This window comes from Pleurodeles waltl, chromosome 1_2 (genome assembly GCF_031143425.1).
Source record: "Pleurodeles waltl isolate 20211129_DDA chromosome 1_2, aPleWal1.hap1.20221129, whole genome shotgun sequence".
Taxonomy (NCBI): domain Eukaryota; kingdom Metazoa; phylum Chordata; class Amphibia; order Caudata; family Salamandridae; genus Pleurodeles; species Pleurodeles waltl.
In genome coordinates this window covers 419,724,963-419,749,580 of record NC_090437.1, presented here as the reverse complement: position 1 = coordinate 419,749,580, position 24,618 = coordinate 419,724,963, and the positions used below count along the sequence as shown (strand labels likewise).

Below are 24,618 nucleotides of genomic sequence, written 5' to 3'. Positions count from 1 at the left end.
CAAAAGGGATCCAACAGCCATTACACCAATAGTAAAACTCATGGAAGTACTGCATTTTGTAGCCACAGGTACCTTTCAATACACTGTGGTAGTATCTAGGGGCCTGTCCCAGCCCACATTCAATGGTGTGCTACAAGAAGTCCTTTCTTCCCTGACAAGAAAACATCTGCAGCTTCATTCAGTTCCCACGTCCACAGGATTTGAACACTGTGAAGAGAGAATTTTATGCTGTAGATGGAATAAAACTTGTGGTTGGAGCAATATATGGCACATATATTTCCTTAGTGCCACCACACAACAGAGAACAGGTCTACCACAATCAGAAGAACTTCCATTCCATCAATATTCAAGTTGTCTGCTTACCAGACTTATGCATCTCAAGTGTGTGTGTCCCCTTCCCTGGGTCAACAGATGATTTATTCATACTACTAAACAACAATATGACCATGCAGATGTCACAACTAGGACCAGAGAGGGCCTGGCTTGTTTGTAAGTACAGCATGACATGTTGATATTTTTCCTGAATCCTAGTTTAGGAAGGGACAATGGTTTGATATGTGACTGATCTGTTGATGTGTTGCTTCCTTGTAGGAGACACAGCATATCCTAACTAACCGTGGTTATTGGCACTGCTGAGTAAGCCAACAATGCCAGGGGAAGACCACTTCAATTAGGCCCATGGAAGAATAAGGGGTCAGTGGAGCGGGCTCTGAGGCTCCTGAAGGCTAGGTGTAGGTGACTAGACAAGACCGGTGGAGCCTTCCTCAACTCACCCGATATGGTGTTACAAATCACGGTTCGGTTGGCTGCTGCATTCTCCAAAAATTCCGCCAGAGTAGAGCTATCCCTATAAAAGCAGAAGAGAGAGGCCATGATGAGCCCCTGGGTGTGGATGTTGAAATGCCCTATGGAGATGACAGTGGTTAAGATGGAGTTGGTAATTTTTAAGACAGGGTAGTCTTTAGGGTTTAGGGTGGGGGTCAGGGTAGTTTTTAGGAAAGGATGGGGTAGGTTTAAGGACAGGGCAGGGTAGCTTTATGGTTTAAGGTAGTGGAGGCAGGTTGGCGTACTTTGTAGGACAGGGCACAGTAGTGTAGTGAATCCTAGTTCATTTTTAATGGGATAACAGGAGTTAGATTAGCCTTTGGCTTGCAGACTCGTGCCCCCGTCACCTAGTGACTTTTAACCTACTTAGCTTGCTCTGTCTTAGCCCATTTAATTATTTAATTCTTCTAAGATGGCTGCCTTGTTTATAGTTAGGCCACTTGTTATGAGTTACATTATCAGTGTTAAGGCGTCAAGATCAAGAAACAAAGACAAACAAACAGTAGGTGTTCACACTTAGGGATTTTCCCTCTCTATACTTTCGAGGGATTGTTTATATTAATTGCCGTCCCAAGCATGTCTGTTATCTATTGTTTGGGAACACACCTATGTCAGGGGTCCTTGTAGATCTGTATAAATACATCGCACTTTAGACAGATAATCAGAGGGATTCCGAACAGAGGGCATGGGCACCATCGCTGATATCGATGCTGCACGTCGTCTTGACGCTGACCCAGTCTTCGTGTCCCTGCGGAGTCTGAGATAGAGACCTCATTCCAAGGTAACAAGGGTTGGGGGCTCCTCTCATGGACATGGCATTGGCAGATTAGGTTTAGCAAACCCAGCTCTCCTTTAAGTAGGAGGTTAGGCCTCTCATATTAGGGTAGTAGGGCATTTTACATCTCATATGTCTTTTCTATGCATTGCAAGATGGTGGGAGACTTTGTAATAATGACTCTCGTCTTCACAATTCTGTTCCTTGCATTATTCAATATCCTAATCATTGCAGCCCATGCAACTTATCACAAATTGCAGTTATGTTAAATGAAAACCATTGAAACTTTACTGCATCTTTGTCATTGCCTGTGTTTGTATGAGACATGATAGATCTGTGAGAAAAGGGTAATCTCCGTTTAAACACGACACTCCCTGAGATGTCTTATTCTCGAGTCCATGCGTAAAGGCTGCCACAAATCACCTTTTACTATTGTGTTGCTGATGAGGTGCTGCTAGTGAGCCGGTAAGGTTGGAACAACAGTTGCGACTTGTTGTAGGAAAGGCGTAGTCGCCCACAAACAAAAGTACTATCATCCTTTAACAAGCAGTCTTGCCCAGAGCAAGAGTCCAAACTACGACAGTAGGTTTTAGGTTTTAGGGCTGAGGTCTCTGTCGTTTTTAGGACAGGGTCAGGCAGTTTTTAGGACAGGGTCATTTTTAGGGTTTAGGGCAGGGTGGGGGGTCGGGGTAGTTTTTAGGACAGGGCGGGTAGGTTTTTGGACAGGGCAGGCTAGACGTTAGGGTTTAAGGAGGGGTAGTTTTTAGGACAGGGTGGGGAAGCTTTTAGGACATGGTGGGTTTTAGGGCAGGGGTTGGGGTCGTTTTTAGGACAGGGTAGGGTAGGTTTTAAGACAGGGTGGGTTTGAGGGTTTAGGGTGGGGGTCGGAGTAGTTTTTAGGCATTGGCGGGGTAGGTTTTAGGACTGCGCAGGGTAGCTTTTAGGGTTTACGGTGGGGCGGGATGATTTTTAGGACAGGGCACGGTAGGTTTTAGGACAGGGTGCGGTAGGTTTTGGGCAGGGCAGGGTAGCTTTTAGGGTTTAGGGTGAAGGGGGGGTCGAAGTAGTTTTCATGATAGGGCAGAGTAGATTTTAGAGTTTAGGGAGGTGGATCAGGTAGTACAGGGTACTAGGACAGGGTAGGCTTTAGGATGGGGTTGAGGGGTTGGGTGGTTTTTAGGACAGAACAGGGTAGCTTTTAGAGTTTAGGGTGGGGTAGGGTAGTTTTTAGGACAGGGTGGGGTAGATTTTAGGTTTCAGGACAGGGTCAGGGGGAGTTTTTAGGATAGGGCACGGTAGGTTTTAGGACAAGGTGGGGTAGGTTTTGGGCAGGGCAGGGTAGCTTTTAGGGTTCAGGGTGAAGGGGGGTCAAAGTAGTTTTCATGATAGGGCAGAGTAGATTTTAGAGTTTAGGATGGGGCAGATGATTGGGGTAGTTTTTAGGACAGGGTGGGGTAGGTTTTAGGGTTCAGGGAGATGGATCAGGTAATTTTTTAGAACAGGCTAGGTTTTAGGGTTTAGGGCAGGGTGAGGAGGTCAGGGTAGTTTTTAGGACAGGGCGGAGTAGGTTTTAGGAATGGGCAGGGTAGGTTTTATGGAGGGGTAGGTTTTAGGACAGGGCAAGGTAGATTTTAGGGTTTAGGGATGGAGTTGGTGTATTTTTTAGGGCAGGGTGGGGTAGTTTGTAGGACAGGGTAGGTTTTAGGATGGGGTTGAGGGGTGGGGTGGTTTTTAGGACAGGGTGGAGTAGGTTTTAGGAACGAGCAGGGTAGCTTTTAGAGTTTAGGGTGGGGGTAGGGTAGTTTTTAGGACAGAGTGGGGTAGGTTTTAGGTTTCAGGACAGGGCCAGGGGGAGTTTTTAGGATAGGGTAGGTTTTACGATTTAGTGCAAGGGTCTGGGTAGTTTTTACGACAGGGCATTGTAGGTTTTAGGTCAGGGTAGCTTTTAGGGTGGGGGGGTCGGGTAGCTTTTAGGGCAGGGTAGGATAGATTTTAGGGTTTAGGGTGGGGGTCGGTCTGGTTTTTAGAACAGGGTGGGGCAGTTTTTAGGACAGGGTAAGTTTCAGGGCTTAGGGTGGGGTGGTAGGTCAGGGTAATTTTTAGAATGGGGGTAGGTTTTAGGACAGGGCAGGGTAGCTGGAGGTTAGGGCTCAGAGCATGGGGTGGAAGGGGCTGTTTTAAGGGCTCGAGCAGGTGGAGTATGGTGTCAGGTGCATAGGGCAGGGCATGGTAACATTTACCACGTATGTTCCTTTACCAAACATGCTTTTTACAATGAAATTCGTTGTAAAGGCATGCATGGTAAAGATGCGGTCACTGTAGAGACCCCATTGTAAAGGCATGCGTGATATTCGCATGCGTTGCATTATACATCCAATTGTGCTTATGCTAAGTATGTGTGCCCTCATGACTTGTCAATTATTTTCAATTTAATATGTCGTCAAATTTATTTTGCTGTGCTATTTTGTTTCAGAGTCCTTCACCATGATATCTTCATTTGGACATTTCAACCTTGTGGCATTTTCTGTGATATGTGCCTGTTTTGAAGTACAAACTGTATATGTGTTGATCCTAGGACGGACACCCACTTGGGTTGGGCAAATCATTTCCAAAGACAACTAGCACTCTGATAGCATGGAAGTTCGGAAGATATTATCTGACCTGCTTCCTGTGTGGTGGTGCCATCAAGGCAAAATGTGCCACTTGAGTCGCTCAAACCATATGCATACGTGAAGCCCTAGCATACTGTGCTCTCTTCCCATAGGCTAAATCTTCAGTTTGTGGACTGTGGAGGTAGCTCTTGAAGTGTTTCATCATAGGTGATAACTCTTTTTGTTAGCGGGGGCGTGGCCTGGCCGCCTGGCAAGATGGCCGACACAGTGTGAGGCTCTGCCGGGCCCGGGCAAGTGATTTAATTTAATTTATCCTGCAGGTGGCTAAGACTGGATCGGAGCCCCCCGGGCGTTACCCGGAGCCCCCGACGACTTTCTGGTGTGCCGAGACGGGCTGGGGCGGGCACTGGGGGACCGGATCCGCGTGATCGGGCCTGGCGCCGCGGTCTCCCGCGTGCGCTGACTAACTGCGCGCTTGGAGGAGGGGAGGCGCTGGGGCTGCTCCCGGCCGAGGGAGCGGCCGGGAGTGCGGAGGAGCTCCAGGAGGCCTGTCCGGCGGCTGCATCGAGCCGCGGCCTCCCCCCTACCTGGTGTGCATCGTGGCTATTGGCGCCGGCCCCTCTGGGTCCCTGTGGTCTCCGACTGGAGTGTCCTCCTGAGCATCCTGATCCTCGGGCTCCCGGCTGATGCGTGTTAGGCCCGGATGGCTGAGACGTGCGGAGAGCGCGCTGCAGCGAAGAGCGGCTCGGCCCCTAGACGGTGAGACGGCCGGTGGGGGCGAAGGCCTGGAACTTGAGGCCCTGGTGTAGGGGCGACCTGAGAGGGCTGTAACTTTGCCCCGGGGTGTTTACCTGCGGATTCCTATTCGAGGAGGCCTCATATGGCATTGGAAGCCCTGAATTCCCCCAGACAGAGAAGATCGAGTGGACACTGGCACAGGTGGTGAGGTGGAGTGCAGCGACCTGGGCTGGTGTGGCGGAGCGCCTTTGGGGGGTCTTCTGGCGCACGGGAGCTGTGGAACCCCCTGGCTCTGGGAACTGGGGCCTGCCTGATATCATCTCCTCCCTTCACTTGGGCTACGTGGACTATTTTGCTGCTGGCAGTGCTGGCGGAGTCCCTATAAAGCAGGCTGTTTGATCTGGAGGGGCTGGGCGGCGGGCCTGTGCGCCTGGAAGTTGTTTGGTGGTCTTGTGAGGAGAGCTGTGCTGCCAGCTGTTTTTTTTTTGGAGGTGTTACCTGCAGCCTTCGTTCCTTTTCCCTGAGCTGGTGCATGCTGCGAATATTCGTGTCGAATTGAACGATGGGCAAGGCAGAAAAGCGACAAGCTAAACTCACCTTCGCGGGTGGAGGGAGGGGTGGTGCCCCCACTGCCTCCCAGCCTGGAGACGCCGAGACTGAAGAAGAGTCTCCAGAGATGTCTGTGCGGTCCATGTTCTTGGAACTTAAGACCAGCTTGGCAGGAATTGATGCTAAGCTGGACCATGTGTCGGAACGGCTAGATCGTATTAGAGCTCGGGTCGATGACCACGATGCCAGGTTTGAGGTTCTGGAGTAACGTACGTCTGAAATAGAGGATGCGCGCAGTGGTGACAGAGAACAGATTGCCCAAATGGAGCGTCTTCTAGAGGTGATACGGAATAAAAATGAGGACTTGGAGGCACGATCCCGGCGCAACAACATACGCATTGTGGGACTGCCGGAGGTAACAGATATGGGTCGTATGGAAGACTTCGTGGAGAATATGTTGCAGGAGTTGTTTGCTGGCGAGCTTTCACGGCTGTTGGTGATTGAGAGGGCACATCGATCCCTGGGGCCTCGGCCTCCGCCGGGTACTCCTCCACGTCCAATTATTGCACGACTATTGAACTACAGGGACCGGGACACTGTCCTCCGGCTGGCTAGGGAGAAAAGACCTCTTGTATATAAGAATTCCGAAATTAACTTTTTCCCTGATTACACCCCAGGGGTACAGGCCCAGAGACGGGCCTTTCTGCCGTCGAAGCGTCTACTGAGCCAGGCTGGAGTTGGGTTTGCCCTGTTATACCCGGCTAAACTGAGGGTGCGGCACGAGGGCAAGGTGCTGTATTTCTCAGATCCAAAGCAGGCGACCAAGGGGCATATTTATACTCCGTTTGCGCCGGAATTGCGTCGTTTTTTTTGACGCCATTTCGACGCAAAACTAACTCCATATTTATACTTTGGCGTTAGACGCGTCTAGCGCCAAAGTCCATGGAGTTAGCGTCATTTTTTAGCGTGGACATCTACTTTGCGTTAATTATATGCAAGGTAGGCGTTCCCGTCTAAAAAATCGACTCCGAGGCATGTGCGTCGGATTTATACTCCCAGGCAAAATTCACGGCCGGGAGTGGGCGGGTCAAAAAAAATGACGTACGGCCGCTTTTGCGCCGTTTTTTAGCGCCTGCAAAAGGCAGGCGTTAAGGGACCTGTGGGCTCTGAAGGAGCCCAGAGGTGCCCTCCCATGCCCCCAGGGACACCCCATGTCACCCTTGCCCACCACAGGAGGACACCCAAGGTTGGAGGGACCCATCCCAGGGACATTAAGGTAAGTTCAGGTAAGTTTTTTTTCATTTTTTTTTGTGGCGTAGGGGGGCCTGATTTGTGCCCCCCTACATGCCACTATGCCCAATGACCATGCCCAGGGGACATAAGTCCCCTGGGCATGGCCATTGGGCAAGGGGGCATGACTCCTGTCTTTGCTAAGACAGGAGTCATTTCTATGGGGGCTGGGAGTCGGAAAAAATGGCGCAAATCTGGTTGAGGCGAAAAAATTGCCTCAACCTGACTTGACCCATTTCTTGACGCCCAAGCCCCATATCCCCCTACGCCGGCGCTGCCTGGTGTACGTCGTTTTTTTCCACGCACACCAGGCAGCACCGGCGGCTGACGCCGGCTAACGTCATTGATTAAATACGGCGCCCGCTTGGTGCTTCAGAATGATGTTAGCCGGCGCTAATTTTTTTGACGCAAAACTGTGTTAGTGCAGTTTTGCGTCAAAAAGTGTAAATATGGCCCCAAGTTTGTTAGACGATTACCAAGACAGTCGGGGCTGGCGGGATCCGGGGGGGCGGGTACAGAGGACGCTGCTCTTAGCGACAATGATTAACCGGCTTGTACAGAGTGCTGCTATGTCTGGGGCTGTGGGTGCGTGCGGGTCTGCTCCGTGGTCTGGCCCCTGATGTGTAGTTTCTGCTTGGCCCAATGGCCCCTCTCGCCTAGAGCATTCTGGGTGGAGAGCTATCTGGCAGGCTTCTGCCCCCTTGGATGAGTCCGGTTACTGCTTGCTTTAAGTTTACGGGATGGGCTTTGGGGTGGGATGGGAGGGGCTCTGTGTGGGTCCGATTGGGTGGCCTGTGTGGGTGGTGGGGGGTTTGGGCCAATTTGGGAATGTTTCAGGTTACCTTTTCGTTAATTTCCTGGCAGGTGGAGAGGCGTGGTCACGCGCAATGTGGTATGGCTGTAGTTTTGGATGAGGGGTGATGCTACCTCTGCTGTTAGATGCTTGACATGGAATGTGCGGGGGCTCAACGATAATCGGAAAGCCCGGCTGGTGACTGCCTATGTTAAGCGACATAGTATTGACATCTGTATGATACAAGAGACGCATCTGATGGCGTTTGCTGTGAGCAGACTGAAGGCTGGTTGGGTTGGGGAGGGGAGGCTCATTGCTCCACATACTCTAGCTACGCGCGGGGGGGTTGCAATTATTATCCGCAAAGGATTGCAGTGGCGTACGCGCGAAACCATTATTGATCCCAACGGCAGGTATGTGCTACTGAGTGGAATGTTGCTGGACAGGGCTTGCCGACTTGTGGCTGTGTATGGGCCGAATGTTGATGATCCGGAGTTTTTCCTGGAGGTGTGGCGCCTTGTGGAATCGCTGTGAGCTGGAGCTGTGATCTGGGGCGGTGATTTTAATGTAGTCCTAGATGCTAAGTTGGACCATGAGAGTGTGGCTAGGGTGCAGCATGTTTCTTCGGCGAGATCCCTGGCGGCAGTGATGAACAGTGGAGCTCTGGTGGATTTGTGGAGGCAGAGGCATGCAGACGTGCGAGAGGGCACCTGCTTAAACTGCTTTCATAGTAGCTGGTCTCGTATTGACCGATGGCTGGGCACCAGAGATGTGGAGGCTTGGACTAGAGCGGTAGAACATCTCCCCCGTACTCTATCGGACCACTCGCCGGTGCTATTAGAATTGGCGATACCTAGTGAGTTGCTGCCGACGGCTATGTGGCGATTGCCCAGCGGAGCGCTCCGAGACGAGGTCTTCCGGGAGGAGGTATGGGAGGCGATCCGGCTATTTTTTGCTGAGAACAGAGGATCGGTGGGATCTCCCGGCACTGTCTGGGAGGCATTCAAAGTGGTTATTCGTGGGGTGTGTCTCGCAAAGCAGTATGGGATTGTGAAGGCCGTAAGGCGGGAGATGGCCGATATTGAGAGGAGGCTTGGTGAGCTGGAACGACGGTTGGCGGCGACATGGTCAAGCGAGGCCCTTGTGGAAATCAGGCGGGAGGTGTCCTCGTATGAGGAGGCCTCTCTAAGAGAAGTTTGTTTCCTTGGGAGACACGCACAAGCTCGTAGGTACGGAGAAGGCGAGAGAGCCGGGAGAACACTAGCGGGACTACTGCGTAGACCCTGGGCCAGTAATTACGTTACTGAGACAATTGACGCTGAGGGCGGCAGGGTGACCGGATCAAGTGGCGTGATGCAAGTATTTATAAAATACTTCTCGCAGCTATATGCGTCCCCGGTAGGTCTGAGGGAGGCAGATATGAAGGAGTATTTTGAAAACATCACACTGGTGTGGTTCGAAGAGACACACAGGGCGTATCTAGATATGCCGTTTACAGTGGAGGAGGTGGCAGCTGCGATTCTAAGTCTACCCGGGGACAAGTCTCCAGGAGTTGATGGGCTGACACCTGCGTTTTATAAAGAATACGTAGACATCCTTGCTCCGTGTCTGCTGGAGGTGTATGCGGAGTCTCTGGCGACTGGGTCGCTCCCGGCCTCCCTCCGGGAGGCTTTAATAATAACAGTTCTGAAGCCTGGGAAGGACCCAACACGGTGTGATTCGTACCGCCCACTCTCCATGATAAATATTGATAACAAAATTCTTGCAAAGATGATAGCGGCTCGCTTGCAGCCACTTCTTTCCAGACTGGTGCTTCCAGATCAATCAGGCTTTGTTCCTGGGAGGTCTACGAGTCATAATCCACGCACCTTCTTTGCGGTGGTGGGCTCACTGGAGGCGAGTGATGATGTAGCTGCGGTGTTTCTTGATGCGACCAAAGCTTTCGATTCCCTGGCTTGGGAGTATATGTTTGCGCTTCTGGGCCGAGTGGGACTCAGTGCGCGATTTGTGAACTGGATTAGGTTGCTGTATACTCTGCCCACTGCCAGGTTGCGCCTCAACGGAAATGTGTTGGCTCCATTCCCGGTTTCTCGGGGTACGCGCCAGGGGTGCCCGCTGTCTCCGCTTCTCTTCGCGGCTGCGATGGAGCCGTTGGCGGCGGGATTGCGACAGAAATATAGTAGCAAGGGCTTACAGTTTCGGCAACGCCCTGTCTTGATATCTTTATATGCGGATGATATCACGTTATACGTGCGGAACCCAGGAAAGAATCTAGATATGCTATTAGATGAAATTGTGCGCTTTGGGAACTTTTCCGGGGTCACTATAAACTGGTCGAAGTCGATGATCTTACCTATGACTTCTAGCGCGGAGAGATTTGTTTCTCGATATCCTTTGGTTTGGGCGGAGGGCCCGGTGCGTTATTTGGGCATACACCTGTGTTGTGACGAGGATGCACTATGTCTTGCTAACTACGGGGCAGCACTGACATGGCTGGAGGATAAGGTGGAGGTCTGGAGCACTTTGCCACTTTCTCTGATCGGTCGCATTGCTATTGCCAAGATGGTGGTACTCCCTAAATTCCTGTATTTGTTTGTGAATATTCAACTTCCGCTTGCTGGAGGTTATTTCCGAGGCCTCAGAGCTGCGCTCATTCGATTGGCGTGGGCGGGGCGACAGCCACGTATTGCTTGGGAGAAGATGACGCTGCCATTTGAACAGGGCGGGCTGGCCGCCCCAGACCTGGAATTATATTATCACTGCGCACAGGCGCATTTTGCGTACTATTGGCTAAATCCGACCCGGTATATGCCACATTTGGCGCCTGAGAGTGACTCTGTGTGGCCGGACGGCTTGGTGCGTGTGCTCGGTAGGCGGGTACCTGTCCGTCCGAGGGGAATCGACACGGTGGCCTGCACGGCGAGAGGGTGGTGGGCGCTGATGCAGCGTTCCGGGGTTTCTATACCATTCCCCACTTCGCTGCCTGTTATGGCAATTGCTGATGCTCAGATGTTTTTGGATGGGGGGGTGCATAGGTTCCTTAGAGATGCTGGCCTGATGGTGCTGGGAGACTGGGTAGTTGACGGACGACTGCTGGATATTTCCGAGGCGCTTTCGGGCTGCGAGGGTACTGCGTTGCAGCGTTTTTATGCTCTCCGGGTTCGTGCTTTGCTGCGGGATCGACTCTTTGGTACGCCTGGTGCTCCCCTGGAGTTTCGTGCTCTGGAGGTACTTTGCGGTGGGAGATCCCCTTCTAAGCTGATAACAAAGCTGTACAATTCTGTACAGGAGCAGAGGGGTGGCCTTGGGGAGTCCTCTAGGACTGCATGGGAGAGAGATGTGGGGGAGCCTATCCCGGAGGCAATGTGGCGCAGATGTTGCGCGCACATGAAAGCATTGTCCCCGAATTATAGGCTGCGCCTGCTGCACTTTAAGTTCTTGCACCGACTATATTATACGCCCAAGAGACTACATTCCATGGGGTTACTGGCGTAAGCACGCTGCGCTCGCTGTGGGACTCAAGATGCGGGATTTTTTCATTTGGCGTGGGACTGTGCGGAAGTGCATAATTTTTGGATGGAGGTATGGCAGTCAATTGCTGAAATGATAGATTTGGAGCTGACTCCCTCCCCTAAGATTGCGCTGCTGGGATATATAGATGAGATTGAGGGCCCCCACAGACGCCTAGTAGGTCTCCTCATGTTGCTGGCTAAGCGCAGGGTTGCCATGTGCTGGGGTCGGGGGAGAGCTCCTCGTAGGTCTGACTGGCTGCGAGATGCGGCTTTCTGTCATGATCAGCTGTCGGTATTTTGGGGACTTATGCCAGAGGGGTCCCGCCCCAATGATATCTGGTCCCCCCTGAATGAATATTTGGCTGCCCGGATGGAGTGTGCTGCGTGATTGGTGGCTCCCACCTGTGAGGTTCATCCCCCCTTTGGATCATGTGTGTTACCACGCTGTAAGATAAACCTGCGCGCTGTGGCTGCTTGCTCCACCTGCCTTCTTAGTGGTTTTAGCAAATTGTTTTTTTTCTTTCCTCTTTTATTTTTATTTTTTGTAGTTCTACTTGTTTGTTGACGCTAGGTTATGACCATTGGCGTGTAAGTTTCTCTCCTGTACCGGGGCTTTGGACCCCTTCGCTGCCCCGGTGGGGAAGGTATTTGAGAATGGTCCCCTTGATATTGAATGTATGCGGGGAAGACTTTGCAGAGAACTTCTTGTGTCACGGGACCCGTTGAAGCTATATGGTTTGAAATGTGCCTTATCCTTTTCTGATTTTCCTCGTTGAGGATATGTTTGTATTAATGTATATTTTTTGGTTTATGTGTTTTAAAAATTGAATAAAAAAAAATAAAAAAACTCTTTTTGTTAGCACACACTAAATTTTTAATGTGTCATTGTACCAGATATTGCCACAGTGCCCCAAACTTGTCCTGGGGCCTCAAATGTTGTCACTGCCATGATGTGGACTATTGGTGCTATTGATCAAGGATAACTTTTATGAGGTAAGGGTGTATGGCTCCAACTGAGGTCATACATCAGTGATAATTTGTCTAGTGGACAGGGCAGGGTAGATTTTAGGGTTTAAGGAGGGGTAGTTTTTAGGGCAGGGTGGGGTAGGTTTTAGGACAGGGTGGGTTTTAGGGCAGGGGTTGGGGTAGTTTTTAGGACAGGGCAAGGTAGGTTTTAAGACAGGGTGGGTTTGAGGGTTTAAGGCGGGGGTCGGAGTAGTTTTTAGGCATGTGGCGGGGTAGATTTTAGGACAGGGCAGGGTAGCTTTTAGGATTTAGGGTGAAGGCAGGAGGTCTGGGTAGTTTTTAGGACAGGGCGGGATTATATTTTAGGGTTGAGGGTGGGGAAGTTTTTAAGACAGGTTAGTCTTTAGGGTTTAGGGCGGGGGTCAGGGTAGTTTTTAGGACAGGATGGGGTAGGTTTAAGGACAGGGCAGGGTAGCTTTTATGGTTTAAGGTAGGGGAGGCAGGTTGGCGTAATTTGTAGGACAGGGCACAGTAGGTTTTAGGGTTGAGGGCTGAGGTCGCAGTTGTTTTTAGGACAGGGTGAGGCATTTTTAGGGTTTAGGGCAGGGTGAGGGGTGGGGGTATTTTTTAGGACAGGGCGGGTAGGTTTTTGGACAGGGCAGGGTAGATTTTAGGGTTTAGGGAGGGATAGTTTTTAGGATAGGGTGGGGTAGGTTTTAGGACATGGTGGGTTTTAGGGCAGGGGTTGAGGTAGTTTTTAGGACAGGGTAGGTTTTAAGACAGGGTGTGTTTGAGGGTTTAGGGAGGGGGTCGAAGTAGTTTTTAGACATGTGGCGGGGTAGATTTTAGGACAGCGCAGGGTAGCTTTTAGGGTTTAAGGTGGGGCGGGATGATTTTTAGGACAGGGCACGGTAGGTTTTAGGACAGGGTAGGTTTTAGGGTTTAGAGCAGGGGTTGGGTAGATTTTAGGACAGGGCGGGGTAGGTTTTGGGCAGGGAAGCTTTTAGGGTTTAGGGTAAAGGGGGGGTCGAAGTAGTTTTCATGATAGGGCAGTGTAGATTTTAGAGTTCAGGGTGGGGCAGATGATTGGGGTAGTTTTTAGGACAGGGTGGGGTAGGTTTTAGGGTTCAGGGAGGTGGATCAGGTAGTTTTTAGGACAGGCTAGGTTTTAGGGTTTAGGGCAGGGTGAGGAGATCAGGGTAGTTTTTAGGACAGGGCGGAGTAGGTTTTAGGAATGGGCAGGATAGGTTTTATGGAGGGGTAGGTTTTAGGACAGGGCAAGGTAGGTTTTAGAGTTTAGGGATGGGGTTGGTGTAGTTTTTAGGGCAGGGTGGGGTAGTTTGTAGGACAGGGTAGGTTTTAGGATATGGTTGAGGGGTGGGGTGGTTTTTAGGACAGGGTGGAGTAGGTTTTAGGTTTCAGGATGGGGTCAGGGTAGTTTTTAGGACAGAGAGGGGGAGTTTTTAGGATAGGGTAGGTTTTAAAAATTTAGTGCGGGGTCTGGGTAGTTTTTACGACAGGGCAGTGTAGGTTTTAGGACAGGGCAGGGTAGCTTTTAGGGTGGGGGGGTCGGGTAGCTTTTAGGGCAGGGTAGGATAGATCTTAGGGTTTAGGATGGGGGTCGGGCTGGTTTTCAGGACAGGGTGGGGCAGTTTTTAGGACAGGGTAAGTTTCAGGGCTTAGGGTGGGGTGGTAGGTCAGGGTAATTTTTAGGATGGGGGTAGGTTTTAGGACAGGGCAGGGTAGGTGGGGGTTAGTGCTCAGAGCATGGGGTGGAAGGGGCTGTTTTAAGGGCTTGAGCAGGTGGAATATGGTGTCAGGTGCATAGGGCAGGGCGTGGTAAAATTTACCACGTATGTTCCTTTACCAAACATGATTTTTACAATGAAATTCGTTATAAAGGCATGTATGGTAAAGATGTGGTCACTGTAGAGACCCCATTGTAAAGGCATGCGTGATATTCACATGCGTTGTTCCATTATACATTCAATTGTGCTTGTGCTAAGTATGTGTGCCCTCATGACTTGTCAAGTGATTTCAATTTAATATGTGGTAAAATTAATGTTGCTGTGCTATTTTGTTTCAGAGTTCTTCACCATGATATCTTCATTTGGACATTTCAACCTTGTGGCACTTTCTACGATATGTGCCTGTTTTGAAGTACAAAGTGTATATGGGTTGATCCTAGGACAGACACCCACTTGGGTTGGGCAAATCATTTCCAAAGACAACTAGCACTCTGATAGCATGGAAGTTCGGAAGATATTATCTGACCTGCTTCCTGTGTGGTGGTGCCATCGAGGCAATATGTGCCACTTGAGTCGCTCAAACCATATGCATACGTGAAGCCCTAGCATACTGTGCTCTCTTCCCATAGGCTAAATCTTCAGTTTGTGGACTGTGGAGGTAGCTCTTGAAATGTTTCATCATAGGTGATAGCTCTTTTTGTTAGCACACACTAAATTTTGAATGTGTCATTGTACCAGATATTGCTACAGTGCCCTGAACTTGTCCTGGACCATCAAATGTTGTCACTGCCGTGATGTGGACTATTGGTGCTATTGATCGAGGATAACTTTTATGAGGGCAGGGTGTATGGCTCCAACTGAGGTCATACATCAGTGATAATTTGCCTATTTAATTTGTTCCCATTGCACACCCTCTTTCCTACATGTTATCAAAGTAGTGGAGCATATAACTGTGAATGTCACAAATATTGGGTTTTGGGGTGTTTTTTGTAGCCCAGACTCAATTTCTAAAAGGATCGGTTTTTAACATTAGTATGTTCCTCATACATTGTCAGTCGAGTTTGTTTACTTTCAATAAATTTATTGGCAAGTTTCCTTTTTATAATTGCAACACTTTTTTCCTAAATGAAAGTTCAATAATTTCCCCAACATGATGGTGGAAGATGGACATGACAAAGGAAGTACAACAAATAATCAAATAAGAGTCTTGCACTCTGTGTCCATTACATTTATGAGTCTATCATGGTGGATGAAAACATGGTGTAGAGCCAAATGGAGTTTAAAGTCCAATTTTTAAAATACTACTGTCCTCTGAAAAAGTAAATGTGTCCAGGAAACAGTCCACAGAGTGAATGGTAGGCACAAGAGGAGGAAATTAGGTTCTGAGTATCTTGGAGGTGGCGGTGTTGATCTTGTCATTCCTCTGCTGCTGGTCCAGATGACCAACCCTTCCGATGAGGAGGAGGACACAAGTGCAGGGACTGGGGTGGTGGGAGCAGGCTTACCCTGTGGCAGGGCCTCCCTGTCTGTGGCAGGCAGTGGTGTACTTTGCCCAGATATATAGGGACCACAGAAAGGGGAAGATGGAATGGTATAAGCCCTGTGCATGATGTGATAAATGTTATACATCACCCCAATCAAGGAGCACAAATTGGAATTGATGTCCTGCATCTTTGCATTGTTCTCCCCTGCTTCATGTGACAGAACTTATTTAGGACCTGGCCCATCACATCTTGGGATTGTTGAACTGATCCAGAGACTTGGTCAAGTGTGGTCTGGCTAACTAACACCGCAGTGGTCTCCGTTGGCTGGCCGACAGATTCCCACAGCCCCTACCCCCACTAATCTGTGCCATTGAACTGTGCCCCAAACCACTGTGCCCTGTCTCAACTGGAGGCTGAGTTGTTGGTGGCTCAACAGGAGCCAGGACTGGGGGGCACAGGATTGGTATGCTGGTTCTCGGTGCACAGGAAGTGGAGGGGTCCTCACACTGAGGTCTTGTTGCAGCTGCGGTGGGAGGTGTAGCTGTGGCCTGGGTGTGACTCACTAGAGCAGTGCGACCAGACAGACCAAATCGCCAGCTTCCTCCTCATCATCAGGACTTGCAGCATTGGAGTCCTCCCTGAAGGCATGCTTCTGGGCTGGAGCGGAGGTGTCATGGTTGGCAGATGATGTTGCACGGGGCCCGGTGGTTGGGCCTGTGAAGGATACAGAGGATATGTGTTTAAAATATTGTTTGTGCATTTCATGTGTCTTTGTCTACAAAAGGGCTGACCTAAAACCTAGAAAGAGCGAGGCCTTCGTGTTATTTGCATTATTGTATCCATGCAGCCTGATTTACACAGATGACAACTCCAGTGCTGACCTTGTAGATATGACCTGAAATGTCAAACTGTTAGTTCAGATTTGTAGGTCACATGTGACAGACATTGAACCCAACACAGTGGTGTGTAGATTGGAGTACTGGGCCATTCCAAGGCCTATCAGGCCTCAAAACATTCGATACAAAGTGGTTTAAAATACAAACTGTAATTGGTCATCATATGGACAGTGAATTTTATTGTGTGTGGCTACTGATTCTGTTCAGTATGCCACAACACATTTTTGGATATCTTGGATTCAACAGACAATGAATGATATTAGCATTTTCAGCAATTCAGTGTAGCTTTGAGCAGGTGCCAACATGGTTGAGATACACAAGAAGTGGTATTTTAATCTATTTCATGACATGGTGACAAATACACTGTTTTTTTAATGTGTGTGCATATGGAACTAAAGAACAGTGGGAAAGCATTACATTCCACTATTGTTTTTCAGATTCAATAACAGAGCATCATGGTAGCTGTAATCATCTGTTGACACCAGGGACAATTCGTGTTTGAGAAATAAGGTACACATGTCACTTTCAAAGACTATCTTAGAGTTGAAAACATGTTTGAACTGGTACACACATCTGGGTATAATGTGACTAGGGGAAAATACATCTTAGGAACACCATACTGTCTTGTGAAAATGGATGTAGTTTTGGGCTTGTTTTTGTAAGCACAACAACAAACATTGAAAGACAGTAATGGGCAGAGCCCATGCAAGGAATGATTAATGGAAACCTACCCACAATCTGACTATCCATATTGCATTATGTTAGAAGGAGAGCTATACCCATGGTGCTGGTAATTTGTATGACACAACATTTTTGTTTATTCATAATTAGCTACATCTGTGTTGCTAATGTTGTCGCAGCATTCTAAAACTCTACCTTAAGGGCAGGACTCTATTGGTGATTAGGGAGACATACATATGTCTGACTTACCAGTTAGCACTCCATCAGGGATTCCACTCAAGCCTTCAGGATGGAGGATTTGTAGGACCCTCTCTACCCTGGGAAAGAGTTGTAATGGGGGAGAGGAGAACCACCATAAGTCCTCTGGGCCTCCAGGTGACACTTGGGGGCCAGTTCACAAACCTTCCCCGAGGGCTGTTCCAACTCTTCTTAAACTCTTTCTATGTGCACAGGTTGTTAGCTATTGCATTCACCCTGTCAACTATCCCAGTCTACATTTGCCTTTTCTTGGAAATGGCAGTGTTTTGGACTGGTGTTCAAACAATTGTGGCTCTACTCTAGTGTCTTCATCCACCATGACAGACAATTCTCCCTCTGTGAAACAGAGATTTCTTCTCCCTGCCTTTGTGAAATATATCTAAACAAAGCTACTGCTCAAGATAATGTAGGGTACTGAAAAAAATAGATTTAACTAACAGATACAGAAGGAGAGATAAACTGAATCAAAAAACCTATCTCCTATGTTGTGGATTTGGCTGGCTGTCTGGTCTTCTGCAGTGGAATGCCAAAGGATTGTGGAACAAAATGGAGTGTGTTATATAGTATGTTTTGCAAGTGTTCACAACTGTCCAATTTGCAACAGGTGTGGGCTACTGGCATCCAGCCATGATACTATACTCAATGGGTCCCAGAACGGACTCCCGCCGTCAGGGGCCCAGCACTGACCCAACGCCAGCACAACCATGTGATCTAAATAGGCTTGGCGAGATGCCGCTGTCAGGATGGCGATGGAGTGTTAATCGTCGGCATTGGAGTTCGCCTCACCGGCTGTAGGATTCAGCTGTCTGGACAGAATACACTCTATCATGGCATCTTTGGATTAGCTGAAATGCATCTAAATACAGCAGGCAGAAGACCACCAACGTGATGGTCTTTTCAGGCATGCTGCCGATGCGGCTTAGCAGTAAGACCGCCAACATCTAAATAAGGCCCTGATTTCTAGAACAAAATACATTTATTACAGAATTGGTACTAAAAATGTTACAGAGTAATGCATATATCTGCCATGAAGGCTCAGACACAGAATACAGAATCACAAAAGCATAGTAAAATTGCTATTTAGGCACTTAAATCTCTATAGTCAAACTCATAAAGACTACAGACAGCATGCTGAGGAAGGGAAAGAAAGTCTCAAGATAATTGGAAAGAGTCTTAAGAGGAAAATAAGAAATCACCCGAACCTTCAGAATCAAGGGTTGTCTTATAGAATTAATGCATAACAATTAAATAAGGGTCATATTCAACATGGTACAATCATGAATATGTTGATATGTCAAATTAAAAACAACTACATAATCATTAAAGATTTTTAACACTAACCAATTTCTTATAGTAAGCGAAAGCTCCAGCTTTCTTCCTCTGCAACTACACTCCGCAAATGTACAACAGAATGCAAAAGATTTTTCAAACAATAGCTCACAGAATTGTGTTTTTTTGCATGCCTGCATCAGAACTTTCATAGGAAATCCTTCAAAATGATACATCAGGGACACAATGACAACCACAGAGCAACACCGCATCCAGCTTCCTCCCCACCGCCGCTGGGGCAAAATCACCCAAGAACAACTGACCAACACCCTCGTCAACAACCTTCCACCCGACGCAATCGACCCGAGCACAGCCGCCATCAACCTCCATCAATGGATCCTCGACTGCGCCAACACCCTTGCCCCTCTCAAGAAACCCACCACCACCCAAGGAAAGAGAAAACCAGCCTGGTTCACAGACGATCTCACCACCTCCAAAAGCAACTGCCAGAAACTCAAAAAGAAATGGATCCAAGAACGCACACCCGACAACCTCGCCGCCCTCAAAAACGCCAACCACGAACACCACCAACGGATCCGCACCGCCAAGCGCGCCCACTTCACCGAACGCATCAACAACAACGCCCACGACTGCAAAGAACTCTTCGGCATCGTGAAGGAACTCTCCAACCCGAAAGCCAACTCCAACGACATCCTGCCCTCCCAGAAACTCTGCGACGACCTCTCCACCTTCTTCCACCAGAAAATCACCACCATCCACGACAGCTTCATCACCGGTCCACCGCCAGACCCCACCCCCGACGTCTCCTCCCGCGACTGCCGCCTCACCGCCTGGACCCACGTGGACGAGGCAGAAACCATAGCAACCATGAACACCATCCACTCAGGCTCCCCCACGGACCCCTGCCCCCATCATGTTTTCAACTCAGCAAATGCCACCATCGCCCCCGAACTCCGCAAGATCATCAACCTCTCCTTCACTTCTGCCACCTTCCCGGACAGCTGGAAACACGCAGAAATCCAACCCCTCCTCAAAAAACCCAAGGCTGACCCCAACGACCTCAAAAACTTCTGTCCGATCTCTCTCCTCCCTTTTCCAGCGAAAGTCATCGAGAAGATCGTCAACACTCAGCTCACCCACTTCCTCGAAGACAATTCCATCCTGGACCCCTCACAATCCGGATTCAGACGAAACCACAGCACTGAGACCGCCCTCCTCGCCGCCACAGATGACATCAGACATCAAATGGACAACGGCGAAACGTCAGCCCTCATCCTCCTCGACCTATCAGCCACTTTTGACACCGTCTGCCACCGCACCCTACTGACCCGCCTCCAGGAAGCCGGCATCCAAGATAAAGCCCTCCACTGGATCTCATCCTTCCTCTCCGACAGAACGCAGAGAGTCCGTCTCTCCCCTTTCCGCTCCAAAGCCACCAACCTCATCTGCGGCGTCCCCCAAGGATCCTCCCTCAGCCCCACGTTGTTCAACATCTACATGGCCCCCCTCGCTCAACTGGCCCGCCAACATCATCTCAGCATCATCTCCTACGCCGACGATACCCAGCTCGTCCTCTCCCTGACCAAAGACCCGCTCACCGCCAAAACAAACCTCCACGAGGGACTAAAATCCATCGCCGATTGGATGAACAACAGTCGCCTGAAACTCAACTCCGACAAGACGGAAGTCCTCATCCTCGGACGCACTCCCTCGGCCTGGAACGACTCATGGTGGCCCTCCGTCCTCGGACCCCCACCCACCCCTGCCAGCCACGCAAGAAACCTCGGCTTCATCCTGGACTCCGCCCTCACCATGTCCAAACAGGTCAGCGCCGTCTCCTCCTCCTGTTTCAACACCCTCCGAATGCTCCGCAGAATTTTCAAGTGGATTCCAACAGAAACCAGAAAGACGGTGACCCAGGCCCTCGTCAGCAGCAGACTTGACTACGGCAACGCACTCTACACAGGCATCCCAACCAAAGACATCAAACGCCTCCAACGTATCCAAAATGCCTCCGCCCGACTGATCCTCAACATACCCCGCCGAAGTCACATCTCCCCTCACCTAAAGGAACTCCACTGGCTCCCGGTAGACAAGAGGATCACCTTCAAACTCCTGACCCACGCTCACAAGGCACTTCACAACACCGGACCCTCCTACCTCAACACCAGACTTCACTTCTACACCCCAACACGTCAACTCCGATCCGCCAACCTCGCCCTCGTACCCCGAATCCAGCGCAAGACATCCGGCGGCAGATCCTTCTCCTTCCTCGCCGCCAAGACCTGGAACTCTCTCCCCACATCCCTTCGCCAGACCCAGGACCTCCTCGCATTCAGAAGGCTCCTCAAGACCTGGCTCTTCGACCGATAAACCAGCAGCGCTCCCCTCCCCCCCCCCCCCTCAGCGCCTCGAAACCCTGACGGGTACATAGCGCGCTTTATAAATACTATGATTGATTGATTGATTGAATGTAATATTTAATTCTCAATACACATTTTCTAGTACAATCACCCCCTTTGTGTCATAGCTCTGTATGCTCCACTGAAATTGTGGGGGGAGATGACTAGCAGGGGGTCACTGATTGGGATGGATGGACTGTAGTAGGGAAGTCTGCTTTTGCAGAACTGCGCCTTGGGACAACAGAACGTCAGAATATAGAGGTGGCGCCACTTCTGCCAAATCAGTACTGTCATACAAAAATACCTGACTAACTCATAGAGCCTTACTTGCCCTCCTAACCTTACAAAGTGACAAGTAATTGTGGCAACCCTAAAGGCATTACACTCTTGCCCCCTTTCAGGGAACAGTGGAAAAACAGGTCAGTTGTTTTCAACATTATCTGAGTCATACATATCCTTAGGGAGCAGTAAAAAAGACACAATGAAAGTACACAATATATTTATTGCAACTAATGTAATCTATTATGAAGCAAATTAGATGTGATTCCAATCCTGACAATAATTATAAAAATCATAATAGCAGTTAGAAAACTGCATGACACAAATAGTGCCACCATAATGCAAATCTAGTGGCCTGAGCCTACCCTGTAATTGTATGCGTAGGAAGACTATTATTATTATGTGTGATCTCTGGGAGCAGCGAACCCCATACTTCTGTTTCTATAGTCAAGCAGTCCTCATAGGGGAGTATAAACCTAGTTTAAACCGGCTGCATTTCCCGGATGGCATCTGTTCCACAGACAAGTCAGCTCTGCTAAAATACTCCTAAATGCTACAGGACCTAATTTATATTTTTAGCTTGATACGGTAAAAAGCTATTGTGATATGTCTATAGGAGCCTGGGAACGATTGCTGGACAGACAAAAAACAACATCTGGCACTTGTTGTGCCCACTGAACAGTCTGAGAATGTACAGACACAGGCGCGGCCCGTCCTTTAGGGTGGAGGGGCCACCCCTTCACCTTTTGCCCCTCCTGAAGAGTGTTTGTCAGGCTGAACAAAGGTCAGCCTGACAGACACTCTTCATGTTCAGGTCAGGCAGTCAGGAGCAGATATGAGCGATTTGCGCAGACTCCTTGCTGCCTCAGCTGAACTTTGCTGGGCTGAGGAGGTCACAGCTCCTATGGGCATGACCTCCTCTGCTCAGCAAAGGTGCCTCGAGGCCCTCCCCTGGGTGACAAGGAAAGCGCCACCCATTGACTTCGACCTGGGCACTTCAGGTTTAAGCCCTGAAGCGCCCAGGTCGAGTGTAAATCAGTGACACTTTGTCACAGAGTGGAGTGGGGTCAGCAGTCTCACTGACCCCATCCCACTCTGACGAGGCAGGGACTGCTGCCTTCCTTCATTGACTGACCTAAGGCAGCAGTCCCAACCCTCCTGGGACCTCGAGGCTGAAGGTAAGTGTGTGTGTGATCTTTTAAAATGAATGTTTGGTGCGTGCGTGCATGTTTGAATGTTATGAGTGTTGTTAATGGATGTGCGTGCATGCGTGCGTGTGTGAAAGAATGAGTGTGTGTGTGATCTTTTAAAATGAATGTTTGGTGCGTGCGTGCATGTTTGAATGTTATGAGTGTTGTTAATGGATGTGCGTGCATGCGTGCGTGTGTGAAAGAATGAGTGTGTGTGTGATCTTTTAAAATGAATGTTTGGTGCGTGCATGTTTGAATGTTATGAGTGTTGTTAATGGATGTGCGTTCGTGTGTGTGTGTGAAAGAATGAGTGTGTGATCTTTTAAAATGAATGTTTGGTGCGTGAGTGCATGTTTGAATGTTATGAGTGTTGTTAATGGATATGAATTAATTGTGGAAGGGAGAATATTTATATAGGAATGGTGCTCACGTTATGTTCATCACACAATCTAAAATTGAACAAAAATTATTTCTAATGGCACGGTGCCCCCAGAAGGAGGATCCTCCCCATACCTTCACACTTCTCAAAGAGAATATTAATGGTCAAAATTCCAGAGGCACTCGTGTAAATCAATGTTAGTGTCCGTATCAATAATAGTAAATCCAATCTTCCTCTTGTCAGGAGAATGTCCTAATATATAGCAGTCAACAGCCAGCAGTCTGGATCAGATCTTTTTGTTCTTTATTTGAAGATGAAGCAAACAAAGGCAATCATAAATCAACGTGTTTCGTCTTGCAGGAATTGTCGCAAATGACTTCATCAGGGCTGTGAATACAATTTTCTTATAATTGTCTTTAGAAATAAATATCCATAATTTCACAAATAAAATGTAATTTCTTATGATTGTTCTGTAATCCGTCACCCGCGTCAAAAACGTTTTTAAAACATCTGGAACTGATGTCAAATGAATGTGAACAAAAATCATATGTGGAAAGTGAGAAGAAATAATTGTGCAAAAGCAGAAAATTCAATGAGTGGGTTCGAACTTAAATATTATCGAATATAACCATTATTCAAGGTGACTTCATAATAACAAAAGACCACCTGCATTGTAATCAAGTCATTGAGGTGATGTGATTAGCATAGTAAATAAATCTATATTGTACACCGGGAAGAAAAGTTCAAACAGCGTGCCGTCACCAAACATTAGTGGAATTCGTAGGGGTAAGCAAGGCACTAAGAGACGCTATCAATGAAATAGATCCGACCCCATCCATTATTACAAAAACCAAAGTGAATTCATATCTATGCAAGTCCAGAATAAAGTTTAAAGTGCATACCTTTAGAAACCAATTTAAGATTTTAATGCTCCAAGTAAAACACATGGCCTCTAATCCAATCGTGGCATGTATTTTAATCCCGATTATCTAAAGAAATATTATAAGGTATTAAATAAACCTTCATATAAATTGAATGAAAAAACTCAAAAGCCACTTTAAGGGAATATCACTCTCACTTACCAATACCTCTGATAGATAACTGCAAAAATGCGACCGTACTCCTGTTGCCTCTTCAATGCGTGTACGCGAAGGCCGGTGAAACCGAGCCAATGCTGAAGCTTGACATTTAAAGGTAAGTTTGAGAAAATAGAAAGTGGACTGGCGATCCCAGTGTGCGGGCGCCATGTTGAAAGTATTGAAATTAAGCCTAGCATTAACCCCTTCGCTGCCAGGCCTTTTCCCCCTCCTGTGCCAGGCCTTTTTTTGCCTATTTGGGGCAGTTCACGCTTAGGCCCGCATGACTTTTTGTCCACATAAGCTAACCAAGCCAAATTTGCGTCCTTTTTTTCCAACATCCTAGGGATTCTGGAGGTACCCAGACTTTGTGGGTTCCCCTGAAAGAGGCCAAGAAATTGGCCAAAATACAGGGAAAATTTTGTTTTTTTCAAAAAAATTGGAAAAAGTGGCTGCAGAAGAAGGCTTGTGGTATTTCCCCTGAAAATGGCATCAACAAAGGGTTTGCGGTGCTAAACTCAGCAGCTTCCCAGCTTTCAGGAACAGGCAGACTTGAATCAGAAAACCCAATTTTTCAACACAATTTTGGCATTTTTCTGGGACATACCCCATTTTTGCAATTTTTTGTGCTTTCAGCCTCCTTCCAGTCAATGACAGAAATGGGCATGAAACCAATGCTGGATCCCAGAAACCTAAACATTTCTGAAACGTAGACAAAATTCTGAATTCAGCAAGGGGTCATTTGTGTAGATCCTACAAGGGTTTCCTACAGAAAATAACAACTGAAAAAGAAAAATATTGAAATTTAGGTGAAAAAAACATAAATGTTTCTCTACGTTTTACTCTGTAACTTTTCCCTGCAATGTCAGATTATC

General features: G+C 48.5%; 1 long non-coding RNA gene across 1 annotated transcript in view; it reads right to left on the bottom strand.

Moving 5' to 3' along the window:
* Positions 1-23,807, bottom strand: part of LOC138295640 (uncharacterized) — a 29,157-nt gene extending 5,350 nt beyond the window's left edge. Inside the window, exon 1 of the long non-coding RNA XR_011203647.1 lies at positions 23,750-23,807. This is a non-coding gene — a long non-coding RNA (uncharacterized lncRNA). The remainder of the gene's footprint in view (positions 1-23,749) is intronic.
* Positions 23,808-24,618: the final 811 nt, after the last annotated feature.